The following is a 13,361-nucleotide window of genomic DNA, read 5'->3' as shown; positions in this document are numbered from 1 at the left end:
GGCCATTGGCAAACTAGAGTGCATGCAGAAACCATTGCAGTGTCAGAGGCCTGTGCTCTGTTGAGTGAAGAACTATAAAGGTAACTGGGGACATTCAGCATGGTTAAGACTCATAGATAACATGATGACAGTCTTTATAAACTAGATGTACTTCTGTGTGGAAGAATGGTTTGAAAATAAAAGGAGATGATTTTCAGGCACAACTAAGAAAGATTGGGGTGGGTAGGAGAATTGTGGAAGGGACTATCTCTTGAAGAGATTGTAAGAATGCCTGTATTAATGGACAGAGGGTGGGATTTGAAGTCAGATAAAGAGCAGGTATTATAACTGGGCCTCATCATTTACTAACTCTATGACTTTAGACAAGTTACTTAAAATGCCTGAGCCTCAGATTCCTTGTCTATAAAATGGCTTAACTACTAGGGTTGTATTGTGAAAATTATAACACATAGCGTCTGTGAAGTACCTATAGCACAGTGCTCAACTAATGCGACCTTCTTTCTTTTCTATCACTGAAGGATTTCCAACTACCATTCTAACTGTTGTATTTTAATTTGTATTTGATTAGCTCTGTTCTCAAACCAGACAGTGTGATATAATGTAGTGCCTACTTCTGTGCAAAAATATACTCAAAATATTTAATACTCATTAAATGGGTAACTATAGAATATCATAAAAATTAACTCACAAACTCAGGTGATTAACAACACTGACCACATTTACTCCGTAAACATATTTTAATAATTCATGCTTGACTCAGGAGTTTAGAATGAATGCCCAATTTCATCTGTATTCAGCCCGTGCAGCCAATTGCCAGCTTCAGGAAGTCATGAAGTATAAGGCATGCAGTATTAGGCCTGCCCAACTGTCCATCTGACCATTCTGACAGCAGGAAGATTTGGTCTGTGAAGAAAACGCAAGCTGCCCTCATAAGGTTAAGAACCAAGTTTGAGTCTCCTTATTCAGCTATTTTACATCTTACATCAGTGAATGGATATAAACCTTTCCTGAACTCTTTAAAATTCTTAGTCTCTAAAACATCTTCATAACCAAAGCCTCTAGTGCAAAGTACTACTTTTTATTTTTTTTATCTACAAAGATGGCCTGCTTATCAGAATGTCTCTGGTTCTGATATTAGATTAATATGTGGATTTTAGTGGGAAAGTCCTGTCCTTTTTTCCCTATCTAAGGTAGTGATTGCTTTATAGATTTCTGTTTGACTTTCCAAACTGAAGATTCCAAACCATTTCCAGTCAGGCTATGATGCTGCATTTTTGAGCAACATATGCTGAATGGATTGTCCATGGTTTTTGCAAGTTTAAGTTTTAGCCTCTGGATTTCTTGGCACTATTTAATATTTTTGTGACTTCTTTGGCTGCCCCTGTTATATTTAGTATTAGTTCACTTAACATCTCTACTAGAATGTCCTATAGAAATCTCAAACAATCTCAAATTTGGCATGCCTAAACTGAATTCAACATCTCTCTGATCTACCCAAACTGGCTCTTTCCTCTGTATTCTCTTTCATTTGTGTTCAGGACAGGATCATGAAAGTAATCTTAGACTACTCCACATATTTACCAACATATTCATCATTCCTGCTACTCTTCTTTTTTTCTGGATTCAAATTATCAGTGTCATTTCATATTTTGTGTATGGCAGGTCTGATAGCAATGAATTTGATTCTTTCTTTTGCAATCTGAAATCTGCTAGGGAGACTATATAGGAAATTTTTCTTTTGTGTTATTGTACTCCATTTAGCTATACCTCCATTTGATTAAGTTCATCCTGTGACTTTTTTTAATTAAAATGACTGTTTGCTATGGATTTTTTTGGTAATGTTCTATTCTTTTTGTTTTTTAAATTTATTTTTTATTTTTTATAAACATATAATGTATTTTTATCCCCAGGAGTACAGGTCTGTGAATCGCCAGGTTTACACACTTCACAGCACTCACCATAGCACATACCCTCCCCAATGTCCATAACCCCACCCCCCTCTCCCAAACCCCTCCCCCCAGCAACCCTCAGTTTGTTTTATGATATTAAGAGTCACTTATGGTTTGTCTCCCTCCCAATCCCATCTTGTTTCATTTATTCTTCTCCTACCCCCCAAACCGCCCATGTTGCATCTCCACTTCCCCATATCAGGGAGATCATATGATAGTTGTCTTTCTCCGATTGACTTATATTGCTAAGCATGATACCCTCTAGTTCCATCCACATCGTCGCAAATGTCAAGATTTCATTTCTTTTGATGGCTGCATACTATTCCATTGTGTATATATACCACATCTTCTTTATCCATTCGTCTGTTGATGGACATTTAGGTTCTTTCCTTAGTTTGGCTATTGTAGACATTGCTGCTATAAACATTTGGGTGCACATGCCCCTTCGGATCACTACGTTTGTATCTTTAGGGTAAATACACAGTAGTGCAATTGCTGGGTCACAGGGTAGTTCTATTTTCAACATTTTGAGGAACCTCCATGCTGTTTTCCAGAGTGGTTGCACCAGCTTGCATTCCCACCAACAGTGTAGGAGGGTTCCCCTTTCTCCGCATCCTCGCCAGCATCTGTCATTTCCTGACTTGTTCATTTTAGCCATTCTGACTGGTGTGAGGTGGTATCTAATTGTGGTTTTGATTTGTATTTCCCTGATGCTGAGTGATGTGGAGCACTTTTTCATGTGTCTGTTGGCCATCTGGATGTCTTCTTTGCAGAAATGTCTGTTCATGTCTTCTGCCCATTTCTTGATTGGATTATTTGTTCTTTGGGTGTTGAGTTTGCTATGTTCTTTATAGATTTTGGACACTAGCCCTTTATCTGATATGTCATTTGCAAATATCTTCTCCCATTCTGTCAGTTGTCTTTTGGTTTTGTTAAGTGTTTCCTTTGCTGTGCAAAGCTTTTGATCTTGATGAAATCCCAATAGTTCATTTTTGCCCTCGCTTCCCTTGCCTTTGGCGATGTTTCTAGGAAGACGTTGCTGCGGCTAAGGTCGAAGAAGATGCTACCTGTGTTCTCCTCAAGGATTTTGATGGATTCCTTTCTCACATTGAGATCCTTCATCCATTTTGAGTCTATTTTCGTGTGTGGTATAAGGAAATGGTCCAATTTCATTTTTTCTGCATGTGGCTGTCCAATTTTCCCAACACCATTTATTGAAGAGGCTGTCTTTTTTCCAGAGGACATTCTTTCCTGCTTTGTCAAAGATTAGTTGACCATAGAGTTGAGGGTCTATTTCTGGGCTCTCTATTCTGTTCCATTGATCTATGTTTCTGTTTTTGTTCCAGTACCATGCTGTCTTGATGATAACAGCTTTGTAATAGAGCTTGAAGTCTGGAATTGTGATGCCACCAACTTTGGCTTTCTTTTTCAATATTCCTTTGGCTATTTGAGGTCTTTTCTGGTTCCATATAAATTTTAGGATTATTTGTTCCATTTCTTTAAAAAAAATGGATGGTATTTTGATAGGGATTGCATTAAATGTGTAGATTGCTTTAGGTAGCATAGACATTTTCACAATATTTGTTCTTCCAATCCAGGAGCATGGAACATTTTTCCATTTCTTTGTGTCTTCCTCAATTTCTTTCATGAGTACTTTATAGTTTTCTGAGTATAGATCCTTAGCCTCTTTGGTTAGGTTTATTCCTAGGTTTCTTATAGTTTTGGGTGCAATTATAAATGGGATTGAGTCCTTAATTTCTCTTTCTTCTGTCTTGTTGTTGGTGTAGAGAAATGCAACTGATTTCTGTGCATTGATTTTATATCCTGACACTTACTGAATTCCTGTACAAGTTCTCGCAGTTTTGGAGTGGAGTCTTTTGGGTTTTCCACATATAGTATCATATCATCTGCAAAGAGTGATAGTTTGACTTCTTCTTTGCCGATTTGGATGCCTTTAATTTATTTTTGTTGTCTGATTGCTGATGCTAGGACTTCTAGTATGATGTTGAATAGCAGTGGTGTTAATGGACATCCCTGCCGAGTTCCTGACCTTAGCAGAGAAGCTTTCAGTTTTTCTCCATTGAGAATGATATTTGCGGTGGGTTTTTCATAGATGGCTTTGATAATATTGAGGTATGTGCCGTCTATTCCTACACTTCGAAGAGTTTTGATAAGGAAGGGATGCTGTACTTTGTCAAATGCTTTTTCAGCATCTATTGAGAGTATCATATGGTTCTTGTTCTTTCTTTTATTAATGTGTTGTATCACATTGATTGATTTGCGGATGTTGAACCAACCTTGCAGCCCTGGAATAAATCCCACTTGGTCGTGGTGTATAATCCTTTTAATGTACTGTTGGATCCTATTGGCTAGTGTTTTGGTGAGAATTTTTGCATCTGTGTTCATCAAGGATATTGGTCTGTAGTTCTCTTTTTTGATGGGATCCTTGTCTGGTTTTGGGATCAAGGTGATGCTGGCCTCATAAAATGAGTTTGGAAGTTTTCCTTCCATTTCTATTTTTTGGAACAGTTTCAGGAGAATAGGAATTAGTTCTTTAAATGTTTGGTAGAATTCCCCTGGGAAGCCGTCTGGCCCTGGGCTTTTGTTTGTTTGGAGATTTTTGATGACTGTTTCCATCTCCTTACTGGTTATGGGTCTGTTCAGGTTTTCTATTTCTTCCTGGTTCAGTTTTTGGTAGTTTATATGTCTCTAGGAATGCATCCATTTCTTCCAGATTGTCAAATTTGTTGGCGTAGAGTTGCTCATAGTATGTTCTTATAATTGTCTGTATTTCTTTGGTGTTCGTTGTGATCTCTCCTCTTTCATTCATGATTTTATTTATTTGGGTCCTCTCTCTTTTCTTTTTGATAAGTCTGGCCAGGGGTTTATCAATCTTATTAATTCTTTCAAAGAACCAGCTCCTAGTTTTGTTGATTTGTTCTATTGTTTTTTTGGTTTCTATTTCATTGATTTCTGCTCTGATCTTTATGATTTCTCTTCTCCTGCTGGGTTTAGGGTTTCTTTCTTGTTCTTTCTCCAGCTCCTTTAGGTGTAGGGTTAGGTTGTGTACTTGAGACCTTTCTTGTTTCTTGAGAAAGGCTTGTACCACTATATATTTTCCCCTCAGGACTGCCTTTGCTGTGTCCCACAGATTTTGAACCATTGTGTTTTCATTATCATTTGTTTCCATGAATTTTTTCAATTCTTCTTTAATTTCCTGGTTGACCCATTCATTCTTTAGAAGGATGCCGTTTAGTCTCCATGTATTTGGGTTCTTTCCAAATTTCCTCTTGTGATTGAGTTCTAGCTTCAGAGCATTGTGGTCTGAAAATATGCAGGGAATGATCCCAATCTTTTGATACCAGTTGAGACCTGATTTAGGACCCAGGATGTGATCTATTCTGGAGAATGTTCCATGTGAACTAGAGAAGAATGTATTCTGTTGCTTTCGGATGGAATGTTCTGAATATATCTGTGATGTCCATCTGGTCCAGTGTGTCATTTAAGGCCTTTATTCCTTGTTGATCTTTTGCTTGGATGATCTGTCCATTTCAGTGAGGGGAGTGTTAAAGTCCCCTACTATTATTGTATTATTGTCGATGTGTTTCTTTGATTTTGTTATTAATTGGTTTATATAGTTGGCTGCTCCTATGTTAGGGGCATAGATATTTAAAATTATTAGATCTTCTTGTTGGACAGACACTTTGAGTATGATATAGTGTCCTTCCTCATCTCTTATTATGTCTTTGGCTTAAAATCTAATTGATCTGATATAAGGATTGCCACTCCTGCTTTCTTCTGATGTCCATTAACATGGTAAATTGTTTTCCAGCCCCTCACTTTAAATCTGGAGGTGTCTTCAGGTCTAAAATGAGTTTCTTGTAGGCAACTAGCAGGTAAATTGTTTTCCAGCCCCTCACTTTAAATCTGGAGGTTTCTTCAGGTTTAAAATGAGTTTCTTGTAGGCAACATATAGATGGGTTTTGTTTTTTTATCCATTCTGATACCCTGTGTCTTTTGATTGGGGCATTTAGCCCATTAACATTCAGAGTAACTATTGAGAGATATGAATTTAGTGCCATTGTATTTCCTGTAAGGTGACTGTTGCTGTATATTGTCTCTGTTCCTTTCTGATCTACTACTTTTAGGGTCTCTTTGCTTAGAGGACCCCTTTCAATATTTCCTGTAGAGCTGGTTTAGTGTTTGCAAATTCTTTCAGTTTTTGTTTGTCTTGGAAGCTTTTAATCTCTCCTTCTATTTTCAATGATAGCCTAGCTGGATATAGTATTCTTGGCTGCATGTTTTTCTCGTTTAGTGCTCTGAATATATCATGCCAGCTCTTTCTGGCCTGCCAGGTCTCTGTGGATAAGTCTGCTGCCAACCTAATATTTCTACCATTGTATGTTACAGACTTCTTTTCCTGGGCTGCTTTCAGGATTTTCTCTTTGTCACTAAGACTTGTAAATTTTACTTTTATGTGATGGGGTGTGGACCTATTCTTGTTGATTTTGAGGGGGGTTCTCTGCACCTCTTGGATTTTGATGCTTATTCCCTTTGCCATATTAGGGAAATTCTCTCCAATAATTCTCTCCAATATACCTTCTGCTCCCCTCTCTCTTTCTTCTTCTTCTGGAATCCCAATTATTCTAATGTTGTTTCGTTTTATGGTGTCACTTATCTCTCGAATTCTCCCCTCGTGGTCCAGTAGCTGTTTGTCCCTCTTTTGCTCAGCTTCTTTATTCTCTGTCATTTGGTCTTCTATATCACTAATTCTTTCTTCTGCCTCATTTATCCTAGCAGTGAGAGCCTCCATTTTTGATTGCACCTCCTTAATAGCTTTTTTGATTTCAACTTGGTTAGATTTTAGTTCTTTTATTTCTCCAGAAAGGGCTTTTTTGTCTCCCAAGAGGGTTTCTCTAATATATTCCATGCCTTTTTCGAGCCTGTCTAGAACCTTGAGAATCGGCATTCTGACTCTAGATCTGACATATTACCAATGTCTGTATTGATTAGGTCCCTAGCCTTTGGTACTGCCTCTTCTTCTTTTGTTTTGTGGTGAATTTTTCCGCCTTGTCATTATGTCCAGGTAAGAGTATATGAAGGAGCAAGTAAAATACTAAAAGGGTGGCAAAGACCCCAGGAAAATATGCTTTAACCAAATCAGAAGGACCCCAAATCATGGGGGTAGAAAGGGGATAAAAAGATGTTCAGGAAAAAAAGACACAATTAAAAAAATAAAACAAATAAAGAAAAAATATAAAAAAGAAAAAAATATATATATATTAGATAAACTAGTTAAAAACATTAAAAAAGAAAAGGTTAAAAGTTTAAAAAAATTTAGCAGAAGAAGAAAAAAAATTGAAAAAAAATTAAATTAACTGCAAGACTAAAGAATCATGGGGAAAAAGCCATGAGTTCCGTGCTTTGCTTTCTCCTCCTCTGGAATTCCCCTGCTCTCCTTGGTATTGAACCTGCACCCCTTGGTAGGTGTACTTGGTCCTGGCTGGATTTCTTGTTGATCTTCTGGGGGAGGGGCCTGTTGTAGTGATTCTCAAGTGTCTTTGCCCCAGGCAGAATTGCACTGCCCTTACCAGGGGCCGCGCTGAGTAATCCGCTCAGGTTTGCTTTTGGGAGCTTTTGTTCCCTGAGCGCTTTCCGTAGACTTCCGGAGCACAGGAATGAAGATGGTGGCCTCCCAGTCTCCGGCCCGGAGGAGCTGAGAGCCCGGGGCCCCACTCCTCAGTGTGCCCTCAGAGAACAGCACCCCATTACTCCCGTCACCCTGGCCTCCAGCCGTGCTCCAAGCCGACTGAGCCTGTGACTGGTTCAAGGTAACCCCGAGCTGAGAGCTCACTCCTCGGCTCTGTCTCTGTTGCTGGCTTCCCCGTTCTAATACCTGCAAGCTCTGCAACACTCATACACCCCTGATCCTTCTGTGACCCTGCAGGACCTGGGGCCACAGTGACCCCGCGTGGGCTTCACCCCGGTTTAGCCTCTGGAGCGATGTCCCTCAGCAGAACAGACTTTTAAAAGTCCCCATTTTGTGCTCCATTGCTCCGCTGCTTGCCTGGAGCCAGCCTCTCCCACCGCTGTCTAACTTCCCGTTGCTTTGGATTCACTTCTCCACCAGTCCTACCTTACAGAAAGTGGTTGATTTTCTGTTTCTAGAATTGCTGTTCTTCTTCTCCTCGATCTCCTGTTGTATTTGTAGGTGTTTGCAATGTTTAGATAAAGCTATCTAGCTTATCTCCTGCTACCTGATGTAGTCTCAGCTTGCTACTTCTCCGCCATCTTGACTCCTCCCTGGTAATGTTCTATTCTTATTTGCCCTTGCTGTTCATGATTTCTTGCTTTTTAAAAATGGTTTCCATCCCTCCCTCTATCTCTTTGGACATTCTAAACATAATCTTTTTTGGTAATTTTGAGATTCTTCTATTTGCACGGTTGACAGTAAATTTGCTAGACAGTTATGTGTGTTGTTAATCTTTCTTGCATTGTTTGTGTCTTTTGAAATTCTAGTTTTCAAGATGCATCTTCAGTAGTTTTTCTTTTACCCCTCCGTGTTTAACCATTCTTATCTAGCAGCTTTGTGGTTTCCTCCACCTACACTCTGAAAACCCAAGGGTATGGTTCTTCATCCCACAGATATAATAGAGAATTGGCAGATAATATCACTAAAACAATGGGACATTCGGGACGCCTGGGTGGCTCAGTTGGTTGGACGACTGCCTTCGGCTCAGGTCATGATCCTGGAGTCCCGGGATCGAGTCCCGCATGGGGCTCCCAGCTCCACGGGGAGTCTGCTTCTCTCTCTGACCTTCTCCTAGCTCATGCTCTCTCTCACTGTCTCTCTCTCAAATAAATAAATAAAATCTTTAAAAAAAAAAAACAAAAAAACAAAACAACAACAAAAAACAATGGGACATTCAACTCCCTTTTTAGGCCTGGGGATTTCTTTGATTTTATGTAAAGCTTGTACTCATCAGAGGAATCAAAGACTTAGGCAGTACCTTTTTTAGTATCCTTTCACAGAAAGCTCACTCTGCCATGGACCCTGATTTCATTCAGTAAAATTGACTAAGTTTTCCAGCAGCATATTTAATGTTTTCCTTCCTGTTAACTTATAGGCACATGACTCACAGCTTCCTTGATGTGTTTGAGGACCTGTAGCTCATCAGGGCCAGGATTTCAAGACTACTTAATGTAAGGCCTACTTAGCCAGAGCGAGCCATTTTGTTGTTTATGCAGTAAACTTAGATTGACCCTGCCCCCCCCAACCCCCAGAGGAACTTACTTAGAAACAAGTCTGGAAAACCAGTAAAATATGGCTGATCAGCCTCTGATAATAGAGCCCATATACTAGGACGTGTCAGGTCAGGGGGAGGTAACAGAATCCAGAATGCAAGGGTGAGTCAAGCCAGGTGGAGACATCCAATCAGGAAAACACCTCCCTAACCACCAAAGAATGTGGGCCCTGCCTTTTGGGCGCCAATTCTGACCAGAATGATAGGCCAGTTCAAATAGCTACTATATAGGGTGAATTGTAATTCAATTGGCCACCTGTGTGTGGCCAGCCTCAACCATATGGCCTTTACTCTATAAAAGTTAGTCTGTGAGGCTGGGAGGGGTCACCTCTTTGCAAGAGACGGCCCTGGCCAGTCAGTTTGATTCTCGATGCTTGGCATGAAATAAAGCTTTGCTTGACCTTTGCTTTGTATCAGTCTCGCTCCTTTGACCATGGACCCAACACTTAGTATTATATATGTTTGTAATGCTTCTAGTTTACAGATATTTTTTATATCTATATTATAAAACACAGATATTATATTTTTATAAAATACAAATATTTTATAAAAAACAGATATTTTGATAAAATACAGATATTGTATAAAATACAGATATTTTTATAAAATACAGATAGTATATTTTAAAATCTAACATGAACTTGGACTGAAATCATAAAGTCACTGTACTGTAGAAATGTCTTTCACATCTGGTCCTTCTCTTCATATCCACTGCTGCATTGTCTCAACACTAGCACTGTTGTAGCTATCTCCTAACTTGTCTCCCTGGGTGTAACTTTCTCCTATTTCCATCTAACCTGCAAGGACTTCTTGAACTGTTCTTTATAAAACGAAACATTTTGTTGGCTTAAACATATTTGTGAGAAAAATCCAAATACATTAGCATAGACTAAAATTTCCTTCACTTTCTTGCCTCAGTTCTTCACTGTCTAGTCTTAGTTTCCAGTGAAAACATTCTCTACCTCTGGAAAATATTTGTTGGCCCCACTGAAATGTTTATTGTCCCACAAATTTTACATAATTCCTTTATCCCCATGATGATGGAGGGTCATGTGCAAAAACACTTCATCAGGCTCAAATATAATTTATTTTATAATATTTTCCCCAACCTCTTCCAGCTCAGTCTTTTTTTTTATTCATAGTATTCTTTTCATACTTTTAACATATTTGGCACACTGAATTCAATTATTTACTCAATATTTGCAAAGCAAGTATGATTTTTTTAAATGTGATGGGAATTTTAAAATGAAGAACAAATTTCTTTCCTCATAAGTCAGATAAAGAAGTAGTCAGTTTATACCTCTGTTTTTACCTAGAAATCATTATAAATCGAAACATGATGAAAAAGATCATTCTTTACCTTTACATGATCAAGAACTTGGCACAGAGTAGTCAGAGCAATCACTATTATTATGTCCTAAATATAGAAATACAACTATAAGCCTTCATGTGCATTCTAAATTGTAAGATCATACTCTAAGTTTTATTAAACAGGCATCGACATACATTAAAATTGACTACACAAGGAGTACCACAGTACTATAAAGGTACATTCAATAAGTAAAATTTACAACTCTACTTAGGTCATTTATTTGAACAATATTATAGATAAGCTATGATAAACCCAAATTAGGCATTTAATTAAGAATTATATTACATTATGTCTTTGAATTTAAAAGCTATCAGAACATTATTTGCATTATTTAACTCTCTTAAATGAACTCAATGATTTTACAGAATATCTTCATCTCAGTGGTTAAATTTACCAGAAGCTTAAAATAATACAGTCATCATTACATCTTTTGGATCAATACTCCAAGTATTTGGTAAGATAAAGTGTGTTCTCAATGATGATAGTGATTATTCATTGAGAAATTGATTAATTTATTTAACAAATATTGAGTATCTAGTACCTGCCAGGAGTTGCCCCTTGTTCTGGGATAGAACAGTAAACAGAAAAGTTAAAAACAAATCCCTGCCATCATGGAGCTGATATTCTAGTTGGGGAGACAAATAATAAATGGACATATAAATATACAATAAAAATATTAAATAAGATGGTAATGAGTGCTATAGAAAAAGTACAGCAAAAAAGTAGGTAAGGCAAGAAATGGAGAGTGGCATGAGTATTTGGCATTTTGAATATAAATACCAGGAGCTGTTCACTGAGGAGATGACATTAAAGCAAAGATGGAAGTCCTTGATGGTACCAGTATGAATTTTTGGGGCAAGAGCATCTAACAGAAGGAAAAGCAGTGCAAAGACCTGTTTTAATTTACTTCCAGCTATTATGACCTAATTAATATAGTTTGCTTATTCGTCTTGCTTTTTATCTCCTTCCACTACTAGAGTAAAAATTCCATAAAGGAAAAAAACTTGATTTGATGTTTCTTTTCTCACTGCTGCATCCTAAGCATCTAAAACAGTGCCTGACACATAGTAGGCATATGAGTGAATAAATTATTTTTTGTCATTTTGCATAATATAAAGTATAATAAGTATTATTATAATAGTGATATATTCTCTATTTTATAATTTAAATTTTTACACTGAATCCATGAAGGGCCTCGAGGATTGATCCTTACACCCCTTCTTTTCTTCTTTGTGCTTACTCTCTAGGCCATCTCATCAGGTCTTATTTTCTTAAAGGCCATGCATATATTCTTGAGTCTCAATATATATTTTCAGCTCCAACCTCTCCCTTGAACACCTAATTTGTGTTTCTAATCAACTACTTGACATTTTCATGTGGATGTCTAACAAACATCTCAAAATTAGAATGTCTGTCTATAAGAAGACTCTTGATTTTTCTCAAACATCATTCTTCCCTAGTACATGTGAGATCTCCTTTTCTCAGGACCCCACAAACTGGTATCATCCTTGACTTTTCTCTTTATCTCCTTCCTTATATCTAATCTAACAGCACATAATGTTGCCTCTTGTTTCAAAAATACTGCAAATCTGATCTCCAACATGTGTACCTCTAAGTCAACAACATGTTCATAGGTTACTGTAAAAAAAAAAAATGTCCTAACTGGTGCCGTGCTTTCACTCTTGAACCCCTAGAGTTCATTCTCCTCACAGAAACTGGAATAGATTTCTAAAACATAAATAAGATCATGTAATTCTCATGCCAAAAACTTGTCGATGGCTCCACACCTCTCTTAAAATTCAAACTCTACCATTGCCTACAAGACCTTGCATAATCCGACCTTTGTCTCTCCTGACCCCTTTCTTAACATTTTCCCCCTTGTTCCTCCATTCCAATCATGTTATACATCTATTTGCTTCCCAAACACACAACGTATGTTACTGCCTTAGGGGGGTTTTCAGTTCCTTCTACCAGGAATATTCCTCCAACAAGAATTATTCTTCATGAATTATTCTATTCACCTCTGCAGAGAGGCATTCCCTAAGTATCCTATATTATAGTCACTGTTCCCCCCATATTTCCAACCCTCAATCACCATCTCCTTGTCTTACTTATTTTACTTCACAGCATCTATTAATATCTGAATTGTATGATTTATTTGTTTACTCATTTATTGTCTATCTCCCCCATTAAGAATGTCAGCTTCATGAAGACAGTTACTTTGTTTCGTTCATTACTGTATCTGGAGCACCTGAGTCCTTGGTACATATATCCAATAAATATTTGCCAAAGAGCTATGATACATCAATTTCCACATGCCTTTTAACTCACCTGAAAATAAGAGACCTAAAACAACAGGTATCTTTACAAGTCAGATCCAGATCCATGTTGGCTAAAGAACACTCTGTTGCTGGTTCTGAGCTAGATAGGTATTGAGGAGACAAAGATGAGCTAAGGTAGTTCCCATCCTCAAATAGCTTATAGCACAGTGAGAAGACAAACACATAAGCACACTGTGACTTGTATATAGTCAGCTTTCTGTCGTCAAGTCCTCTCTTGACTGTATGTCTTGAGGTCAGGAATGGTGACTATTTTTAGTCTATGTCATAGACATATTTTTAACTCTGCATGTTAAGGCCTACTGTCAAAATGTGCTAAGCATTCTAATCCAGGAAGGTATAATACTATGGGAGGGGAAGAGAAGGAGGGGCCCATCTGATAGAAATCAGGGAAAAT

Source organism: Lutra lutra, chromosome X, assembly GCF_902655055.1.
Source record: "Lutra lutra chromosome X, mLutLut1.2, whole genome shotgun sequence".
Classification (NCBI taxonomy): Eukaryota; Metazoa; Chordata; class Mammalia; order Carnivora; family Mustelidae; genus Lutra; species Lutra lutra.
The sequence above is the reverse complement of the archived record's forward strand: the minus strand, read 5'-3'. Positions refer to the sequence as shown.